This window comes from Dendrobates tinctorius, unplaced genomic scaffold (assembly GCF_039654945.1).
Source record: "Dendrobates tinctorius isolate UK_male_01 unplaced genomic scaffold, ASM3965494v1 ptg000079l, whole genome shotgun sequence".
NCBI lineage: Eukaryota > Metazoa > Chordata > Amphibia > Anura > Dendrobatidae > Dendrobates > Dendrobates tinctorius.
Genome location: NW_027361747.1, coordinates 21793975 through 21817591, shown reverse-complemented (window position 1 = coordinate 21817591; position 23617 = coordinate 21793975).

Sequence of the window (23617 nt, the reverse complement as noted above, 5' to 3'; positions counted from 1 at the left end):
TTGTGGACACTGGACACTTTTGGATTGTGTGAGGCCCACTGATATCTGAGCGCTATGTCACAGGCTCGATGGCACAGCTGTGACAAAAGTGACTAGAGGATAAGGGAGATTGGATTGCTTTTAAAAAAGCAGTTTGCAGAGCAGTGGGTAAACAGCAATGCCAGCCTGTCAGGAAGCCTTAAAAGGCAGCCCAACAACCAACACCACTGATACACCACAATATAGCCTCCCCTTGCACTGCACACACAGTGACTGGTGTGTTGTGCAGGTCAAATCGCTAGCAGCAGAAGCAGTTTTTTTTTCTTCTCAGCAGGACAAAAAAAAAAATTGGGATTGCTTTTAAAAAAGCAGTTTGCGGAGCAGTGGGTAAACAGCAATGCAGGAATGTCAGGAAGCCTTAGAAGGCAGCCCAACAACCAACACCACTGATACACCACTATATAGCCTCCCCTTGCACTGCACACACTGTGACTGGTGTGTTGTACAGGCAAAATCGCTAGCAGCAGAAGCAGTTTTTTTTTCTTCTTCCCTGCCTAACGCTCTCCCTACAGAATCAGCAGCAACCTCTCCCTATGCTAAGATCGGCAGAAGTAAGATGGCGGTCGGCGTGCACGCCCTTTTATACCCCCTGTGACGCCCACCAAAGCAAGCCAATCACTTGCATGCCCTTCTGAAAGATGGTGGTGACCCCTGCCTATGTCATCACGTTGCCCACAGTGTCCGTGGATCCTGATTGGCTGAAAAAGAGCGCAAAACAAACTTTTGAAACGCGACTTTGGCGCGTAAGTCGCCGACCTCGTGGCCGACCTCATCCTAGGGTCGGGTTTCGTTTCATGAAACCCGACTTTGCCAAAAGTCGGCGACTTTTGAAATTTTTCGACCCGTTTCGCTCAACTCTACTTATGACCATGTGATATTTCAGTTTTGCTTTTTTAATACATTTGCAAAATATTTTACATTTCTGCTTTTTTCAGTCAAGATGGGGTGCAGAGTGTACATTAATGAGAAAACAAATGAACTTTTTTGAATTTACGAAATGGCTGCAATGAAACAATGAGTGGAAAATTTAAAGGGGTCTGAATACTTTCTGTAATTTACCGTAAATTAACTTTTGATGATAATCTAATTTTGTGAGAAGCATATGTATGACAAGGTCTAAATCAATCAATAAGAATGTAAATGAAATGCAGATAATAGCCAGTGTGCAAGAGGCATTAGAGAGAGGGAATGTATAATACCTGGATGATCAGCTTTGCAAGTTCAGCGCACACCCCGACAGGCATTTTGGAATTCGCCCTTCGTCATCTAGAGACTGAAATTTTGCCCATTCTTCTTTGCAAACTAGGTCTAGCTCAAGAGACTGGATGAAAAGCAAGTCTTGCCACAGATTCTCAATGGAATTTAGGCCTGGACAGTGACTGTATCATTCAAAACCATGAATATGATTTGATCTTATCTATTTCATTCTAGCTCTGCCTGTATGTTGTGGGTTGTTGTCTTGCAGGAAAGTAAACCGACACCCCAGTCTCAAGTCTTTTGCAGCCTCTAACAGGCTTTCCTTAAGGATTTCCCTGTATTTAGCTGTGTTTAGCTCTTTACATCTTCACTTCAACTCTGACCAGCTTCCTTGTCCCTGCTGAAAAAAAAGCATCCCAGCAGCATGATGCCACCACCATCACGTTTGGCGGTTAGGATGGCGTTTTCAGGATGATTTGCTGTGTTAGGTTCCCCACCACACCTAGCGTTCTACTTTGGTTTGATCAGAGCACCTATATTGACAGCTGTGTCTCCTATATGGTGTTTTGCAATCTGCTAATGCTTCTTCCAATATCTTGCTTTCAAAAATGACTTTCTTCTTGCCACTCCTGCCAGATTTGTGGTACATAGTACTAATAGTTGTTCTGTAATTACATTCTGTGACCTGGGCTGTGGATCTTTACAGCTCCTCCAGAGTCACCATGGGTCCCTTGGCTGCTTCTCTAATTAGTTATTTCCTTGCTTGGAATGTCAGTTTAGGTGGACAGCTATGTCTTTGTGGGTTTGCAATTGTGCTATGCTCTGATGGACTGAACAGTGCTCCATGAGACGATCAATCTTGTCTATTATCTTTTATCTTGTCTATAACCTAAAACAGTTTAACATTTCTTCACAACTTTATCCCTGATCCCTGAAATTTCAATTCAAAGCTCTAAATGCTGGCCCAGACCCTGATACCTCATTTATGGCACATGGCTGACCTCTGCTGTGCCATTATCAAATTTATTCTGTAGGTAAATTGATGCCATATTTCCTGTTGTCTGCCCCTAATTTTGGAAAATATTTGTACTCCAAGTTGGGTCTCCTTCATGCATGGTGCCTGTTGCAATATGGGTCCCAGACCGGCAGGCCTGCACTTACTTTTAGTCAACGCCCAGGTTTACTATCATTACATTTTTCTAAAATTCGTGTTCTGCCAAGCTGATATTTGTGCCATCTGAGTCTGGCTGGGAAAAAAAATTGAGATGTTGCATGAGGTATCGGGCTCCCAACACAGTCAGCCTACACTGGTCCCTCACCAAGTCGCCTTATTTTAAACTTAAATTCAAAGCTCTAAATGCTGGCTCAGACCCTAATACCACATGCATGGTCTTTCGTTGACTGCTGCTGTGCCATTATAAAATATTCTACTACAGACCAATTGATAAGACACCTACCTGTGTTATTATTCTTACATTTTTCTACCAATAGTAGTCTATGAAATCAATGTTTCCACCATCTAACTGTGGCTGGGAAACTAAAAAAAATGAGCTGCTGCATGAGGTATCTGTTCTCCCAGCAAAGAAGGCTTACACCATTCCCTTCGCCACCATGTCTTAGTTGAAACTTCAATTCAAAGCTATAAATGTTGGCCCAGACCCTGATACCTCATGCATGGCTCATGGCTGACGGCTTCTGTGCCATTATAAAAGGTTCTACTGTGGGTCAATTGATCAGTAAACTACCTGTGTTACTTTCCTTACATATTCTACCAATAGTACTGTATGAAACTGATGTTTGTGTCATATGAGTGTGGAATAAAAAAGAAAAAAATTGGAGGTGTTGCATGAGGTATCTGGTCTCCCAGCTAAGAAGGCTTACACAGCTCCCTTAACCACCAGGTCCTCATTAAAACTTCAATTCCAAGCTGTAAATGCTGGCCAGACCCTGATACCTCATGCATGGGCCATGGCTGACTGCTTCTGTGCCATTATAAAAGGTTCTACTCTGGGTCAATTGATCAGTAAACTACTGTGTTACTCCTCTTACATTTTTCTACCAATAGTAGTCTATGAAACTGTTGTTTGTGCCACCTAAGTGTGGTTAGAAAACTAAAAAAAAAATTGAGTTGTTGCATGAGGTATCAATTCTCCTAGCTAAGAAGGTTAACACTGCTTCCTTAACCATCAGGCCCTCATTGAAACTTCAATTCCAAGCTGTGAATGCTGGGCCAGATCATGATAACTTATGCATGTCTCATGGCTGACTGCTGCTGTGCCATTTGTAAATTTCTGCTGTGGGTCAATTGATGCCAGTTTTCATTGTGTCTACCCCTAATTTTAACTGTTTGGGATGCTTTTTTCACCCCTTAAGGTGTTGTGTATACGTTTGGTTTGGCCTCACATTGAATCTAATGGGGTTCGGATACTGTATGTTTGAACTTGGTTGTGAACGTCGAATTTTTCGGTGAATGAAGCTGAACTTAACCTTGAAAGATTCGCTCATCTTTAGTTATGAATACTTTTTCAAGGCACTGTATATAAACACATTAATGCACACACGGCTTTGCTACATCAGCACACAAATACACACATAGCTCTGCTACATCAGTAGGCAAAGAAATAAAATAAATATGCTATTCTGCTACATCAGCATGCAAATACATACACAACTCTGCTACAGCACACACGTATACACACTCCTTGACTATGCCATGCTTCTCTTCTGTATTCTTTGGCCTGTCCATGAATACAGACTGTCAAATGACCCATAGTCCTGGCAAGATCTTCAGACTGAACGAAAGAGGAAGAACTTTTCGATTACTGTCATGGCCGAAAGTGTTGGCACTCTTGAAATTGTTCTATAAAATGAAGTATTTCTCTAAAAAAATTACTACAATTACATGTGTTTGGTTATGCTTATTTCTTTTGTGTGTATTGGAACAACACAATATATTGCTCCGACAACACAGATAAAATCTCCAACAAAATACTATATAAACTATATAATGACTAGAAAGGCAAGCATCTACCCCCTAAAAGGGATACGTTTTAGACTATTTCTACAATTTAAGAGGCCCATCAAATCTTAGGCCTCTTTCACACATCAGGTTTTCGCCGTCAGGCGCGATCCGGCGCTTTTGACAGAAACCGGATCCGGCGAAATGCAATGCCGGATCCGGTTTCCCCCCCATTGACTTGCATTTGCGCCGGATCGCGCCGGATGGCCATGCGTTTCATCCGGTTTTCGCCGGATCCGGCAATGTGTCGCGATCCGGCGTCTGGAAAAAACGGTGACTGTAACGTTTTTTGTCTCCGGCGAAAAAGCCGGACACGCCGGATCCGGCGCGTCCGGCTTTTTCACACAATGAAAGCCTATGAGCGCCGCAATGCGCCGGATCCGGTTTTTTGGTCTGAGCATGCTCAGTAGCTCTGCCCACAAGACATATATAAAAGCAAGACAGTGGGACCCACAGCCACACCCAACATGCCACCCAAGAAAGCAACCAAGCGAAGCAGGAGAAGGCAGGAGACCACTGCAGCACCATCCGCACCACCACCACCCCAAATGGAGCAGCAAATAGAACATGCTGAGGAGGGGAGGCCAGCAGCAGATGAGAGACGGTAATTATCAAATAACCCATTCCTCCAAACTAGGGCTATTGAATATCAAGATATTCATTGGCCCTTTGTTTCTCTTTATTCAACAGCCGCCCAATAGATGCAGCAGCAGCAGCAGCAGCAATGGCAGCAGCTGGAACACCACCCACAGGCATGGAGTGTGGCCACCAGGAAGACAGCACATCATCTTCTGGGAGCCCTCCCTCGCATCGTCAGCGTTTGACGGTAAGTTTTTATTTCCAAAATCCATCTTCTCTGTAATATATGTCTATTCATTGCCTTTTATTTCAAAACAGGAATCACAAGATGAAGAGGAGCTCCCAGAAGAAGAAGGAAGGGGTGGACAGACACCTGGAGTGGGCTCACAATTGGTAAGTTTTTTGCATCAAACGCAGAAACACAACATCACACTACACACAACACATAGAAAACAATGTTCTGCAGACCACACACAGCAAACAAATGCCTACATCCAAAGACATAACATTTTTTGTTTTCTTCTCTAGTCTTCCCAATCTGGTGCTTGGCCAAGAGGTCCTCGCAGTGCCTCCCAGGGTCGTCGGCGACAGCAACGCGGCGGTCACCAGCGTGTAAGTATAAATATTTTTGCTTTGTTTTTTTGCACTTTTTATTTCATTTCTTTTGTGGAGGCTAATTATGTTATTTTTGTCTTTTTCTTTAACAGCCTTCACAGCGTGCTCCCGACTCTGACGGTGAGGATGGAGGGATTGATGTGGACCGCCTCATCGATCTCGTCAGAGAAAAGGAGCCGCTCTGGAATATGGCTGACCGCCGCCACGCTGACCTGATCGTTACCCGACGACTCTGGGAGGAAATCTGTTCGCTCCTTGTGGGCCGCTGGGAGGACCTCGAAGCTCGGGCCCAGATTAAAGAGCGTAAGTATATACAGTACCGGTTGCTTGATGTAAACCAGTGTTTCCCGAACTCCAGTCCTCGTGGTCCCCACGGATCATGTGTTCAGGATTTCTATTTACTATGGAAATCCTGAAAACATGACCCCTGGGGACCATGAGGACTGGAGTTTGGGAAACACTGATGTTGTATACTAACCACTCCTTTCTCGTTTCAGGGAACAGAATTGTGAATCGGTGGCGGTCTATGAGAGATCGTTTCAAGAAGGAGTTCAATAAAGAGATGCGGGCCCCGAGTGGATCTGGAGGACGCAGGAGCAAGTACAAGTACGCAGAAGCCCTGTCGTTCCTCCGGGAAACAATGGTCACCAGAAGGTAAATATTACACACCACATGTGAAAAAAAATGTTATATGTAAATTTTTTTTTCAGCCAGGGCCATACCATGTCAGTATTTTAATTGTTTTTTTTTCTCTTTATTCCACAGCACGGTGAGCAGCACTCGGGAGCCTGCACGATTGGACCCTTCTGAGGCGATCCCTGAGGAGACCGGCACCGAGGGACACTTCGACCGCCCCGGTACATCTGCACCTTCCCAGCCTTCCCACACATTCGACCCATCTGTCCCATCCACCAGCACAGGAGCATCGTGGCCGCCTACATTACATGAAGCTGCTGGTGAGGAGATCGCTTTCCCTTTACCCCACCCTTCTGCCCCTGCCACCTCTAGTACACCTGCGGGTACTGGGCGGCAGCGGCAGAGGGGTCAGGAAAAGACTTATGCGCCAGAGTTCTTGCATCTGAATGCATCTTTCCAGAACTGTCTAAAAGTCTTGTCAGAGCAAATCTCCGCAGGCTATCAGCAGATCAACTCCAGCATTCTGGAGGTGAAGACACTTCTGCAAACCATGCATTCAGAAGCAAGATCTTCGCCAAACCACACCTTTTTCAGGTCTGTTGTGGAGCGCATGGAAACGCTCTCTCCTGCCCAGCAGATGCATGTAATGCATTCATGCCACGCTGCTCTCCAGCAAGTTACCTCCCAACCTCCTCCTCCCACCACAGTAGTTCCTCCACCTGCACCCCCTCCAGCCACTTTCCATCCTCCCCCTCCTATTACATCTACACCCCCTCCAGCCACTTTCCATCCTCCCCCTCCTATTACATACCATCCACCTCCAGCCACTTTCCATCCTCCCCCTCCTATTACATACCATCCACCTCCCCAGCACCATCCACCTCCCCAGCACCTTCCACCTCCCCAGCACCAGCAACCTCCCCAGTACCAGCAACCTCCACAGTGCCTGCAAACTCCCCAGTACCAGCAACCTCCCCAGTACCAGACATCTCCCCACTTCCAGCAACCTGCCCCGTACCAGACATCTCCCCACTTCCAGCAACCTGCCCCGTACCAGACATCTCCCCACTTCCAGCAACCTGCCCCGTACCAGACATCTCCCCACTTCCAGCAACCTGCCCCGTACCAAACTCCTTCCCCATACAACTTGCCATCAACATCATCTGCTCCTACAGTCCCTGCCCAACCCTCCACTCCACCACCCACCACCTCTTCTGCTTCCCACATGTCCACCTATTCTGTAGTTTTTTCCACACCTTCACCTCTAACTGTTCCTTCCCCACCACGATCCCAGTCCTCTCTCCACACTCCCAGTGTCGAAGTGTCCCGCAGCCCCTACAGCAGTATTTCCACCACACACTACACAGATTTATAATGTGTGTATTTAAATAAAAATGACCCGTTTTATGGTTTCAGTTTTATAGTTTCAAAGTTTTATTAAACAAGTTTATTAAAATTTTAAAAAAGTTTACTAAAAAAAACATTTTTCAATAAAAGTTAAATTATTTTACACTGGTTGTCTGTCATTTCTTTCTGCGGCGAAAAAGGTTAAATACAGGGTATTTAAAAGGTGAAATGGTATTCAAAACTAGGTATATAACTGTGGGTAAATTTTAGCTTTTTGCCACAGTTGTGTTCCTGGTTGTGTTTGAAGCAAAGTATTTCACCTAAAAAGTTGTGTTTATTGTTGGTGATTTCCTAACAATGTACACAACTTTTGTTAAAAGGTGAAATACTTTGCATAAAACACAACCAGGTACACACCTGTGGCCTAAAGCTAAAAATAGAGACCATGACAAGATAGCCAACTTTGGTTGGCAAAGGTATATACTGTTGGTACAGAAGGTACACAAGTTTGGTTAGGGCACAAATCTTTCACACTCTGTCATCCTGCCAGTGTACTCTGCCTTGAGGTGACATAAAGTATAGTGCAAAATTGTCCCTCATTACTGAAACCGTCACAGAACTTCTAGTGGTAATGTCATGGTAATCTTGCAAGGTGGTTTCTTCAGAGGTGTCCTCAATGGAAATGGGTTCCTTGCAGATAACAAAATTGTGGAGTACCACGCACGCTTGGATCACCTCGTCCACAGTTTCTGTCTTGAGGTTGATCGCAGTCAATAGGACCCGCCATTTGGCTGTCAGAATGCCAAAGGTACATTCAACCATTCTTCTTGCTCTTGTGAGGCGGTAATTAAAAATGCGTTTTGGTCTTGTCAATCCTCTGCAAGAGTACGGTTTCAAAAGGTGTTCTGACAGCTGGAAGGCTTCATCCCCTACACAGACAAATGGCATAGGTGGACCAGATGTTTGCGGCAGCGGTCTAGGTGGTGGGAACTGGAAGGTGTTTCCATACAGTTTACACCCCATGGCAGACAGTTTGAAAACTTGAGAGTCATTGGAGCGGCCATAGGCCCCAATATCAACCGCAATAAATTTGTATTCCGCGTCAGCGATGGCCATGAGGACAATTGAAAAATATTTCTTTTAATTGAAATATTCCGATCCCGATCCAGCTGGCTTTACAATGCGGATATGTTTCCCGTCCACAGCGCCCAAGCAGTTTGGAAACTGACATATCTGTTGAAACTTGTCAGCAATTTCAATCCACCTCTCTGTTGTGGGCTCTGGTAAAAACTCTTCAGCTAAGGAGTCCCACAGTGCACGGCATGTGTACTTCACAATTCCAGATATGGTGGAAATCCCGAGTCTGTACTGGAAATGCAGTGACAAAAGGGATTCTCCAGTTGCAAGAAATCTGTGGGGAATTAAAATACAATAAATTAGTTTTAAATCACAGCATTACATACCAAAACTGACCTATAACACTTGGAGATACAAATTACCACCAACAAGATTGCAGTGAAAGTGTGCTCTGATGCGATCATATCCAATAAATGTGGCTTACCTTAAAGTCACCATCAGACGCTCTGCGGGTGAAACAGAGAAGCGGCAATAGGTGTCCGCTTTTCTTATGAGGTGTGCAATGCGCTCCACCAAGTAATCAAAATTCTCCATTTTCATCCTAACATATCCAAAAAATTTATCTGGGTTTCGTCGAAGGTCCATGCATAGTGTAGAATAGACCCCACGCGTCATTCTCTTGGCTGTGATGGGGTGGATCCACAAACGTCGTCTACGATGCCTGATGCGCTGCTGTCTCGCTCTCTCCTTCTCCAGAACAATCACCCTCAAACGATTTGCCTCCGCTGTAAAATCCGCCAAATTCTTCAAAATATTTCCAATGACAACATCCATCTTCGCCAGTAACTTGCTCTTCTCTCCAACCTGCACTTTCTCCTCTACAACCTGTCAAAGAAGGGCTGTAGGAACATGCTATATATAGTTTTCCAGTAGCCAATCCCGTTCGGAAGGCCACAAGGGTCAATTTTAAAAACCGGATCCGGCGTAATCCGTCGAAAAACGGATAGAAAAACGGATGAACCAGATGAGACGGATCCGGTTTTGTCTGTCCAGAAAAAGACGGATCCGCCAGAAAACCGGATCCGTCACATCCGGTTTTACGAAACATTTGCCAGATCCGGCGTTCCGGCACGACGCCGGATTGCGCCTGACGCCGAAAACCTGATGTGTGAAAGTAGACTTAAACTCCTATATGTTGTTAAATAGACAGTTATTTAACACAAGTTACCATCCCTTTTCACATAGTCAGATAGATAAAGTTGCTTGAACCTCAATAAGGCTGTCTTTGCAATAAAGAGCTCAAAAAGGATCAATAAAGTTGTAGCAGACCTTACATCTATTTTCAGGGTGAATAACAAATCATGTTGGAAAATTTACAAAGCTGGCGAATTCGGATCTCAAGCAGTTCAAATATCTCTATCTGTAAAGTTAACTCCTTTACGACCTTGTGATTTTCTGTTTGTTTTCTTTTTCTTTTTGTCCCCCCTTCTTTGTAGAACCATGACTTTTTTATTTTTCTGCACACATAGCCGTATGAGGGCTTTATTTTTGCAGGATGAGTTGTACTTTTGAATGATATAATTGATTTTATCATGTGATGCACTAGAAAGAGGGAACAAAATTCCAAGTGTGTTGGAATTGCAAAAAAAGTGCAATTCCACATTTGATTTTTGGAATTTTTATCTACCATGTTCACTATATGGTAAAACTAACTGGGCAATATAATTCACCTGGTGAATACGAGTATGCAGATACCACACATGTATTTTTTTTTATTTAAGTGGTAAAAAAATGGCAAAATTGTAAGAAAAAAGCTGCTTGATGACTTAGTTTTTGCACCCTGAGCAGATGTTTTTACTGATACCATTTTGGGGAAGATATGATGTTTTGATCACCTCATTGCATTATATTGCAACATTTTGCAGAGGCCAAAAAATTAATTCTGGCATTTTGATTTTGACTATCATTATGATATTTACCAATCAGATTAATTTATTTTATATTTAAGAATGCAGTGATACCAAATATGTATATATATTTTTTAGTGTTTTATTTTAATGTGGCAAAAGAGGGATGATTTGAACTTTTATGATTTTTTTTTATTTTTTTTCATATTTTAAAAATATAAATTCTCACTTTTTACTGTATTTTTTAATTCCCTTAGGGAATCTGAAGCTGCAATCGTCCAATCGCTTGTGCTATACATAAGATTGCATCAGCTTTGCTATGTACAGTGGCTTGTGAAAGTATTCAGCCCCTTAGCTTTTTATCTATTTTGTTACTTTATAACCTGTGTTTAAATAGTTTTCTAATCCGATTTGCATGTGATGCATCAAACTAAATAGTCTAAGTTGGTAAAGTGAAGTGAGAAAAATATAGGGACAAATGAAAGCTATATGATCAAATAACTAAAAATTGTCATGTGCATATGTATTCACACCTTTTCCTATGAGGCCACTGAAAATTTCTGGTGCAAGCAGTTACCTTGCTAAGTCACATGCTTAGTCAATAGATGTTCACCTGTGTGAAATCTAAGTGTCATGTGGTGCCCCTAAGGGTTCAGTCGCCACAGAGGTACTGCACCTCAGCCAGTGGTGTAGTATCCCACAATCCAGGTAAGATGGAGACACCTGACCACACTGACATACCTGCACCCATCACACACTTAGAACAGAAGGGCACCCTTTGTGACCCCTGCTTGGTTCATGAAGGGTGTTGGGAGGTGGATGGAGCAAAGGGGGAGAAAGTGAGAGGATGTAGTTAGAGATCTTTGGAAGGAAGTTCCCTGAGAGAGAAAAGGGGTTCTCCCAGAGGCACGGGTGGAGAGTGCTCCCCGTGGGACTCATTCCATGCTGATGGACGTCAGGTGGGAGAGAATCCAGGTCACAGAAGGGTCTCGGCCCCTAGCCTAGTGGTGTGGACATCAGGACTCAGCTAGCAAGCCAACAGCTGTGGCAACTTTAGGGGCCACAGCCAACTATCACAGTTATCTTCTCCGGAAAGGCAGCCAGAAGGGATCAAGGAAATGTAGTGGGTCACGTTGTCCGGCAGGATCCGCGACAGCTGGTCTGGGACGCTGACTGTGAGGTACTGGAAGGGAAGGCAAATGGAAAGCAGCACTGTGGAGACGACCAGCAAAGGCACACATTGAAGGGAGTGCTGGAAAGGTGTGCTTCATTGATCTAGGAGTTGACTGAGCCCCTCACCTGAAGAACACGGTACTGAAGCGGGCATCTGTGTGCACCAGAAACTTTGAGTAAAGCTTTGGATCTGCACTCCACTGTGTCCTTTGAATTCTTGCCTCAACACTCACTCAGCACTACTACATCTAACATCGGCAACCATTGCATCTTGAACCAACCATAACTGCCCTGGGTCGTCAGCTCTGCCTGTGGAGAGCTTTACCAACACTGCTGCACCACACCATCAGTCCCAGAGGATCTGCTCTGCAGCGCTGGTCACTAATGATCAGATACCACAGGTGGTGTCACGAACATTTAATATAAAAACTCTTTATTTCTCTTTCCCCTGTAAAAACATCCCTTTTATTGGACGCCCAGGGCGACGGACAAGGTCACGGCCACTCTGACTGCTCCAGTCACACGGTCTTTCAGTATATACACACCTTTTCTGAAAGGCCACAGCGGCTGCAAAACCAATAGGTATGAGGCACCACTAACCAAACATCACCATGAAGACCAAGTAGATTTCCAAACAAGTCAGAGTGTCATGGTCACGTGTGACTGGACACGCCGCCTCCAGCAGGGCGAATTTATATGACACGCGTGACCCTGGATACACCGCCTCCAGCAGGTGAATTTCAGTAGTACACATATGTCTGGATACACTGCCTCCAGCAGGGCGAATTTCAGAATAAAGGGGAAAACCAGGAAAACAATTACAATGGTGGCCCTGCGATAGGGAACGGGGACGTGGAGACCTTCTGCACTCCACTGAGTCAGTGTCTCTACACTCCCAACAATCCCTACGCCAGTTCCGCAGCGGGCGCCAATCAGGATACCTGAAATCCCTAGCTCACCCTGAACCAAACCCTTACAAGTGAAGTGGACGGTGCAGAAACTAATCCCACCACTGCACTAAAACTCACATTGAGGAAAGTGACAAACAGGGAAACACCACTTAGCTTTGCTCTGTTGCTAATGCTCCAAGCAACAGAGTCTAACACCTGAGTGCATTGCTTCCTCCAACCGGATCCAACACCTGAGTGCAGCTTTCCAGTAACATAGTCCCGCATCTGAGTGCAGCTTTACAGCAACAGAGTCCAGCATCCGAGTGCAGCTTTCCAGCAGCAGAGTCCAGCATCTAAGTGCAGCTCTCTTCCAGCAACAGAGTCCAGCATCTCAGTGCAGCTTTACAGCAACAGTGTCCAGCATCCGAATGCAGCTTTCCAGCAACAGAGTCCAGCATCTGAGTGCAGCTCTCTCCCAGCAACAGAGTCCAGCATCTTAGTGCAGCTTTCACCATAGCTGCCACTCCACCAAGCTTTGCAAGAACTCCTCGCTGACACCATAGCTGCCACTCCACCAAGCTTTGCAAGAACTCCACACTGACACCATAGCTGCCACTACTCCAAGCTTTGCAAGAACTCCTCGCTGACACCATAGCTGCCACTCCAGGTTTCTGACTGAGCTGCCCGGGACTCTTCTCAAGTTCCTTCCTTCACCAAGGATGGTTGGAAAAGACCAATATCACCAACCCTGAGTGAGAACACCTGACACACCTCTATAGTTAGGAGCCAGAGTCTCACACCTGTTAGAGATTCCCGTGCAATAACGCTCACCACCACCGGGGGCAAACTAGAACAAAAGACACCACTGTGTAATAACCCTAAAGGCCACCAGGGGCAAAACTATCTCTAAGCAATCAGCTCAAAGGGAAAAAAAGGTTACTTAATCAAAACCTGTCATATCCAACCTGGATCATGACACAGGGACAAAGTTGTTGAGAAGTACAAGTCAGAGATAGGTAATAAAAAAAATCCCAATCTCTAATGATTCCACGGAGCACCATCACATCTATTATCATCAAATGGAAAGAACATGATGCTAGAACAAACTTACCAAGAGAGGGCCAAACACCAAAATTCTCAGACTGGGCAAGGAGGGCATTAATCAGAGATGCAGCACAGAAACCAAAGGTAACCCTGAAGGACCTGCAGAGTTCCCAAGCAGAGACTGAAGTATCTGTCCATATGACCACAATAAGCTTACACTTGATAGAGGCGACCTTTATGGAAGAGTGGGCAGAAAATAGCCTTTATTTAAAGACACACACTGTAAGGCTCGTTTTGAGTTTGACAAGCAACATATGGAGCTCCCCAAATGAACGGAGGAAAGTGCTGCAGTCAGATGAGAGCAACATTGAACTTTTTGGCAACCAAGGTAAACACTGCTTCTGGCTTCAAACCAACACAGCTCATCACCCCAAGAACACTATCCTCACAGTAAAACATGGTACTGGTGGCATGATGATGTGGAGATGGTTTTTAACAGGAGGGACAGGGAAAATGGTCCTATTCTAGGGGAAGATGGATGGTGCGAAATACAGGGATATTCTTAGACAAAATCTGTTTCAGTCTGTCAGTAATTTTAGAGTGGGACAGAGGTTCACCTTCCATCAAGGCAATAACGCAAAGCATGCTGTTAAAGCAACACTAGAGTGGTTTAAGGGGAAACATATAAATATTTTGGAGTTGCCTAATCAAAGCCCAGAATTTAATTCAATTGTGAATCTGTGGTCAGACTTGAAGATTGATGTTCACCCGAGGAAACCATCTAACTTGATGGAGATGGAACGGTTTTGCTTTGAGGAATGGGCAAAAATCTGAATGGAAAGGTGTAGAAAGCTCATAGAGACTTATCCAAAGTCACTTGCAGCTGTAATTGCCACAATAGGAGGCTCTATAAAGTACTGACTTTAGGGAGTGAATAATTATGCACCCTGAAGTTTTCAGCAATTTTGTCCTATTTGTTGTTTGCTTCACAATAAAAAAGAAAAGCAAATGTTCACAGCTGTAGGCATGTTCTTTACATGAACTGATGCAAACCCTGAAAAAAACTGTGAAATTCCAGGTTGTAAGGTAGCAAAATACAAAAATGCAAAGGGAGGTGAATACATTCGCAAGCCACTGTATATCTAAAATCAAAATCATGACCTCTTATGAATGCCAGCCATGGGCTGGCTTTCACAGGGTGATACAGGGGTCTTCAGCAGACCACCAGCTTTCATGGTAATCACGTGTCACGGGCGTGCCAATGGGAGCACAAAATGACACCCCTGCCGGCGTGTGTTAAATGCTGCTCTCAGAGATTGATAGAGTTCCGCTCTACCAGCGGCTGTTAAAGGCACATGATGGCTGATTAAATCTAAAACATTTCATACTATTTAGATGATCAAAAATGTTTACTTTTTCCACTTATACAATCTTACACATGTTAAATTTTTTCTTCTTCATAATGTTATTTTTTCTAATGCTGCAATGCATCACTGATACACAAGAAATATAAAAAAGTAAAATTTTTCTGTTCCATTTGTTTTCCCATTAGGCAGCTGAATTTTGTTGGCTTTGTGACTGTTATTAGTCATATTTTGGTATGACAGAGTCTCTATGGGCTTTATTTCCACCATGCACACAGTAACATGGGCGTGATACCGCAGCTTAGAATCAGATATAAGATTTCAAACTAGTTGAATGCCACGAGAGAAAAACAGGAATTAAAACATTTTCAATAATTAACGACATATTACATATCATGAATAGAGTTGAGCGATACCGTCCGATACTTCAAAGTATCGTATCGGATGGTATCGGCCGATCTTTAAAAAAAGTATTGGTATCGCCGATTCCGATACCGGAAGTCCCATTCAAGTCTATGGGACTTCCGGTATCGGAATAAGAAAAACCCTTTCCTGCCCTTGTACAGCCTCTCTGGGGTCTGTACGGGCCTTTCGGGGGGCTGTGCCGGCCTGCCAGGGGGTCTGTGCAGGCTCCGGTGGTCTGTGCCGGCCTGCCGGTGGTCTGTGCAGGCTCCGGGGGGCTGTGCCGGCCTGCCGGGGGGCTGTGCCGGCCTGCCGGGGGGCTGTGCCGGCCTGCCGGGGGACTGTGCCGGCCTGCCGGGGGGCTGTGCCGGCTCCGGGGGTCTGTGCAGGCATCGTCCGATGGGACTACAAGTCCCATCGGGCGATGCCTGCTACCATGACAGTGATTGACACATTAGCCAATGATGGGACAGTAGTAGTCCCATCATCCGGCTAATGTGTTAAATGTAAAAAAAAAAAAAAAAAATTACATGCTACATACATACAACATGCATACTACATACATGCTACATTCATACTACATACTACATACTACATACATGCTACATTCATACTACATGCAACATACATACTACATATATACTACATGCATGCTACATACATACTACATGCTACATACATATCACATACATACTACATACATACTACATGCTACATACATACTACATATATACTACATGCATGCTACATACATACTACATGCTACATACATACCACATACATACTACATATATACTACATGCATGCTACATACATACTACATGCTACATACATACCACATACATGCTACATATATACTACATGCATGCTACATACATACTACATGCTACATACATACCACATACATGCTACATATATACTACATGCATGCTACATACATACTACATGCTACATACATACCACATACATGCTACATATATACTACATGCATGCTACATACATACTACATATATACTACATGCATGCTACATACATACTGCATGCTACATACATACTACATGCTACATACATACCACATACATGCTACATATATACTACATGCATGCTACATACATACTACATGCTACATACATACCACATACATGCTACATATATACTACATGCATGCTACATACATACTACATGCTACATACATACCACATACATGCTACATATATACTACATGCATGCTACATACATACTACATATATACTACATGCATGCTACATACATACTACATATATACTACATGCATGCTACATACATACTGCATGCTACATGCATGCTACATACATACTACATACATACTACATGCTACATACATACCACATATATACTACATACATACAATACATTCATACAATACATACATAGACATACAGTACATATAACATAGAGTAACATACTTACCAATACTTGTCACATTGTTCCCCGAAGCCATTGTCGTCTACGGAATAAATATTAACATAACAAACCACAAAAATACTCACCCACGATCCGAAGCAGTCCACGAGTGTGTCCCACGACGATCTTGGGTAGAGAACGGCAGCATCAGCTGTTGCTGCCGTTCTCTACGGGCTGCAGGAATCCAATGACGGAAGGTAGGTATCCTTCCGCACTGTATTCCTCCGCCACTTAAAAAAAAAAAAGTCCCTAGTCTCACTTTATGCCATTGCTGTGTGGGAAATTCCCACGCAGCAATGGCATAAAGTGAGACTAGGGACTTTTTTTTTTTTAAGTGGCGGAGGAATACAGTGCGGAAGGATACCTACCTTCCGTCATTGGATTCCTGCAGCCCGTAGAGAACGGCAGCATCATCTGATGCTGCAGTTCTCTACCCAAGATCGTCGTGGGACACACTCGTGGACTGCTTCGGATCGTGGGTGAGTATTTTTGTGGTTTGTTATGTTAATATTTATTCCGGAAAGACAATGGCTTCGGGGAACAATGTGACAAGTATTGGTAAGTATGTTACTCTATGTTATATGTACTGTATGTCTATGTATGTATTGTATGAATGTATTGTATGTATGTAGTATATATGTGGTATGTATGTAGCATGTAGTATGTATGTAGCATGTATGTAGTATGTATGTAGCATGCAGTATGTATGTAGTATGTATGTAGTATATATGTAGTATGTATGTAGCATGCATGTAGTATGTATGTAGCATGTATGTAGTATGTATGTAGTATATATGTAGTATGTATGTAGCATGTATGTGGTATGTATGTAGCATGTAGTATGTATGTAGCATGCATGTAGTATGTATGTGGTATGTATGTAGCATGTAGTATGTATGTAGTATGTATGTAGTATGTATGTAGTATGTATGTAGTATGTATGTAGCATGCAGTATGTATGTAGTATGTATGTAGTATATATGTAGTATGTATGTAGCATGCATGTAGTATGTATGTAGTATGTATGTAGTATGTATGTAGCATGCAGTATGTATGTAGTATGTATGTAGTATATATGTAGTATGTATGTAGCATGCATGTAGTATGTATGTAGCATGTATGTAGTATGTATGTAGTATATATGTAGTATGTATGTAGCATGTAGTATGTATGTAGTATTTTTTTTTTTTTTTTACATTTAACACATTAGCCGGATGATGGGACTACTACTGTCCCATCATTGGCTAATGTGTCAATCACTGTCATGGTAGCAGGCATCGCCCGATGGGACTTGTAGTCCCATCGGACGATGCTTGCACAGACCCCCGGACATCAGCACAGCCCCCCGGCAGGCCGGCACAGCCCCCCGGCAGGCCGGTACAGACCCCCACAGGGTGCACAGACCACCGGCAGGCCGGCACAGCCCCCCGGCAGGCCGGTACAGACCCCGGGCAGTCCACACAGCCCCCCGGCAGGCCGGCACAGCCCCCCAGCAGGCCGGCACAGCCCCCCGGCAGGCCGGCAGAGACCCCCGGAAGGCCCGAAATGACGGCGCATCATGATGCGCACACACCGCGCATCATGATGACGTCAGGCCGTCAATCAACTGAACTTCCGATTCCGATGCCGAATTCCGATATTGAAAAAATATCGGAAGTCGGTATCGGAATTCCGATACAGCAAGTATCGGCCGATACCCGATACTTGCGGTATCGGAATGCTCAACACTAATCATGACCAAAATTATTATGTGGCATATTATGGGCAGCAGTTGACTCAATGGATAGCACTGCAGTCTTGCAGCACTGGGGTCCTGGGTTCGAAGCTCACCAAGGACAACATCTGCAAGGAGGTTGTATGTTCTCCCCATGTTTGCGTGGGTTTCCTCCGGGTACTCCGGTTTCCTCCCACATTCCAAAGACATACTGATAGGGAATTTAGATTGTGAGCCCCATCGGGAACAGTGATGATAATGTGTGCAAATTGTAAAGCGCTGCGGAATATGTTAGCGCTATAAAAAGATTATTATTATATTGGCAATCTTGTGATGTATATTGCTCTATTCCATGCCAGTGGTACTTTATATGGAGTACAAGCAATTTGTGCTTGCTAAATACTTTGGCCTCAATGCATCATTGCTTTTTCTCCACTTTTCTGGAGTAATTTTCTCTTTTTCTGTGGTTCTAGAATGCGCGCCTTATTTTCTGTTTTGCACTACTTTTTACAATGTCTTTCTTTTTCAAGTCTTTTTGTGATTCATCTTTGATAACTTTGCTTATCCAGATGTCTTGCTCACAACCCAGATAGGCTGAGAGGCACCTTTCATGAGCACCAGTGAAGCAGCGCCAGGTCAGTCCAGTAGAACTGCCACTAGTTCCAACTTAGATATAAGTCCAGTCCTTTAACCCCTTAACCCCCAAGGGTGGTTTGCATGTTAATGCCTGGGCCAATTTTTACAATTCTGACCACTGTTTCTTTATGAGGTAATAACTCTGGAACTTTTCCATGAATCCCGGTGATTCTGACATTGTTTTCTCATAACATATTGTACTTCATGTTAGTGGTAAAATTTCATTCATATAACTTGCGTTTATTTGTGAAAAAGACAGAAATTTGTTGAAAATTTTGAAAATTTTGCAATTTTCCAACTTTGAATTTTTATGCTCTTAAATCACAGCTATGCGCACCCATAGACTATAATGGGTGTTTTGCTGTAAAAAAATGCATTGCATGCGCATGCGTTTTTTTGGGGCAAGTCGGACGCACAAAAAATGCAACAGGATGCATTTTGTGTGCCCGGGCGCACACTACAAAAAAACGCATGTGCATATAAACGCATACAAACGCATGTGTATGCACGCCTATGCACACCCATGTTAAAGTATAGGGAAAAAACACATGCTTTTTTTTGCGCTAAAAACAGCGCAAAAACACGCAAGTGTGAAACCAGCCTAAGGGGTCTATATGATAGAAAATACCCAAAAGTGACACCATTCTAAAAACTGCACCATTCAAGGTACTCAAAACCAGGTTCAAGAAGTTTATTAACCCTTCAGGTGCTTCACAGGAAGTTTTTGAATGTTTAAAAAAATGAACATTTGACTTTTTTTCACAAAAAAATTACTTCAGGTTCAATTTTTTTATTTTAACAAGGGTAATAGGAGAAATTATACTGCAAACGTTATTGTGCAATTTGTCCTGAGTACGCTGATACCTGATATGTGGGGGGGAACCACTGTTTCGGCGCACGGCAGGGCTTAGAAGGGAAGGAGCGTCGTTTCACTTTTTCACTGCAAAATTGGCTGGAATTCAGATTGGATGCCATGTCACGTTTGGAGAGCTCCTGATGTGCCTAAACAGTGGAAACCCCCCACAAGTTACCCCATTTTGGAAACTAGACCCCCCAAGGAACTTATCTAGGAGCACTTTGAACCTCCAAGGGCTTCACAGAAGTTTATAACGTAAAGCCATACAATTAAAAAATCATATTTTTTCCACAAAAATGATCTTTTCATCCCTAATTTTTATTTTCCCAAGGTATCAGGACCCAAAAAATTATTGTGCAATTTATCCTGAGTACGCTGTTACCCCACATGTGGGGGTAAACCACTATTTGGGCGCATGGCAGAGCTCAGAAGGGAAGTAGTGCCATTTGACTTTTTTGGCTGGAATTGAGATCGGACGCCATGTCGCATTTGGAAAGCCCCTGATGTGCCAAAACAGTGGAAACCCCCCAATTCTAACTCCAACCCTAACCCCAACACATCCCTAACCCTATCCCTAACCCTAGCCCTAACCCTAGCCCTAGCCCTAACCCTAATGGGAAAATGGAAATAAATACATTTTTTTATTTTATTATTTTTCCATAACTAAGGGGGTGGTAACGGGGGGTTTGAATTACTATTTATGGCGGTTTTTGTGTTTGGCAGCTGTCGCACGCTAAAAGACGCTTTTTATTGTAAATATAGTTTTTGCATCACCACATTTTGAGAGCTATAATTTTTCCATATTTTGACCCACCGAGTCATGTGAGGTCTTATTTTTTGCGGGATGAGTTGACGTTTTTATTGGTACCATTTTCGGGCATGTGACATTTTTTGATCGCTTTTTATTCCAATTTTTGAGACACAGAATGAACAAAAACCAGCATTTCATGAATTTCTTTTGGGGGGGTGCGTTTACACCGTTCCACATATGGTAAAATTGATAAGGCAGTTTTATTCCTCGGGTCAGTATGATTGCAGCAATACCTCATTTATGCTGTTTTTTATGTTTTGGTGCTTTTATGCAATGAAAACAATTTTATATAAAAAATAATTATTTTTGCATCGCTTTATTCTGTGAGCTATAACTTTTTTTATTTTTTTGCTTATGATGCTGTATGGTGGCTCGTTTTTTGTGGGACAAGATGATGTTTTCTGCGGTACCATGGTTATTTATATCCGTCTTTTTGATTGCGCGTTATTGCACTTTTTGTTCGGTGGTATGATGATAAAGCATTATTTTTTGCTTCGTTTCTTATTTTTATTTTTTAAAGGGTTCAATAAAGGGGTTAACTTGTGGGACAGTGTTATAGGGTGGGTCGCTATGAACGCGGGGATATCAAATATGTGTACTTTTATTGTTTTTTTTTTTATTTTCAAAAAATGAATTTATTAGGGAATATTTTTTATTTATTTATTTATTTAGCGATTTTTTAAAAATTATTTTTACACTCTTTTTTTTTTTTACTTTATTATATTGTCCCAAGGGGGACATTATTGTAATATGTCAGATCGCTGATCTGATTCCTTGCACAGCAGTGTGTCAGATCGGCGATCTGCAGGCACTGCCAGAGGCTTTCCCATGCCTGCGCTCAGCAGGCACTGAGGAAGCCGCCTCCCTGCAGGCCCCCAAAGGTTCCCGCTGCCATATTGGATCCGAGGACCTGCAGGGAAGGAGGCCCCCGCAGCATCACTGCACATAGCGCTGCTGCAGAGGTCTCAGGGAAGCACGGAGGGAGCCCCGTCCCTGCCGATGCTTCCCTGATCCTCTGGTACACTGCGATCATGTTTGATCTCAGTGTGCCGGGGGTCAAAGTGCCGGGGGCGGTCCGTGACCACCCCGACACATAGTGCTGGGTGTCAGCTGTGATAATCAGCTGATACCCGGCCGCGATCAGCGGCGCTCCCCACGGGAAGTGCCGCTGATTGCTATGACGTACTATTCCATCCTTGAGACTTAGGTCCCAGGTCACATGGACGGAATAGTACATCTAATGTAGGAAAGGGGTTAAGGGATTTACAACTTTTGGTGCTAAAAAGTCACAAAAACTTGTTAAAGACAAAAATGGTCATATTTGGATTGTGGTATTTAGTGACATTTTTTATGGTATTCAGTGACATTTCTCATGTTGCATAATTGTTGCAACATTTTGAATTGTAGAATCCACACCGAAATTCTGTAAAACATTTATGGCATGCAGCTTGTCACAAACAGGGGATGTGACCTTTGGCTGCACACAGCTTTCACAGGCACAGGGGGGCTTATCTTAGTTATTCCACCGCTGGAACCATGTGATAAAAAACAGCAAGCTAGTCTTGCCTAACAATTTAACAGTTTTAGTTATCCCACCAATGGCCCCAATATATTACAAGCTGTCGGAATTCATGGATATCCCACGTTTCAGTTCCACTTTGGAACTTGCAGCTCTCCGGCGCCCTCCTTACCCTCAGGTCAGTCAGGGAACTACTCCTAGGATAATTAGTCGCTGGACGGGATACTTGTTGTGCAATAGCTATTAGGCCCGCTTGTAGTGAGGGAGTTATAAATGCTTTGGCCGCAGCCACACAATTAGCTTATAAAACACGCTCAGTCACTGCCAGCACTACCCACCTAGCCAGAACACACTTTGCTGCCACCAGCTTCAGATTTCTCTTATTAATATGTAAAATTAATAGAGGGGTACGAAGAAAACCCAAATCAATAGCGTAATTAGCTTATAGGCACGTGAATTCATCACAGAGCAAAGAGACAGAACTAATAAATTTTATAGTTTATTCCCAAAAGATGGGCAGTGTTTACAGAAGATAAAAAGGGTTTTACGATATGAGACAAAAACAGTATGTACAATTCAAGTACAAATAAAAGGGATTTAAAAGAACAGAGATACACTTACATATTGCTTAGATCATTTCAGTCAAAACCATGCTGAGGAGGAGCCAGACATCACCATGCATTTTAGATTATATTGCCACAGAATCCCAAGCTAGACTGAGGGAGGGGATAGGGGAGAATACTTTATACTTTTGGGCTGGTGACATCACTAAAGGGGCTGGCTTATGACAGTCCTCCCCTTTCTCAAAGTACAGATTTGGGTTCTGAAAACTTATAACCATCATATCTAGGCTTTAGAACCTAGCAGAATATCGGCAGGACCATCATTCATCTTATATTGAAATTAGCTTTGTAATGACATCAAACACTAGCTGTCTATTCCTTTCTGTACAGGATAAATCCATTTCTCTGGTTCTGTTGGTGCTAGAATTTAGCAAGAACCACTGTAGTGAAGCCCGATCGGATCACGTCCCAATATGTAATTTCCATATTTCTGTCACAGACGGGGCCCAAGGTATGCCCACTTTACTATCTCCCATCTAATATATAAAGCTCAAGTGTGTGTATGTATGAATGTATGTCCGGGATTGGCATCCGCACCGTCGCAGCTACAGCCACAAAATTTGGCACAGTCACACATCTGGACCCCAAGAGTGTCCTAGGCTATGCTGTGAGGCGAAATTTTAACCCCGTGTGTTCCAATTCACCAAACAATGTAGCCCCTATCTACATAATGGGGGAAAAGTTTGTGTGTATCAAGCCCCGACCCTCGTATGATGTCATAATGGT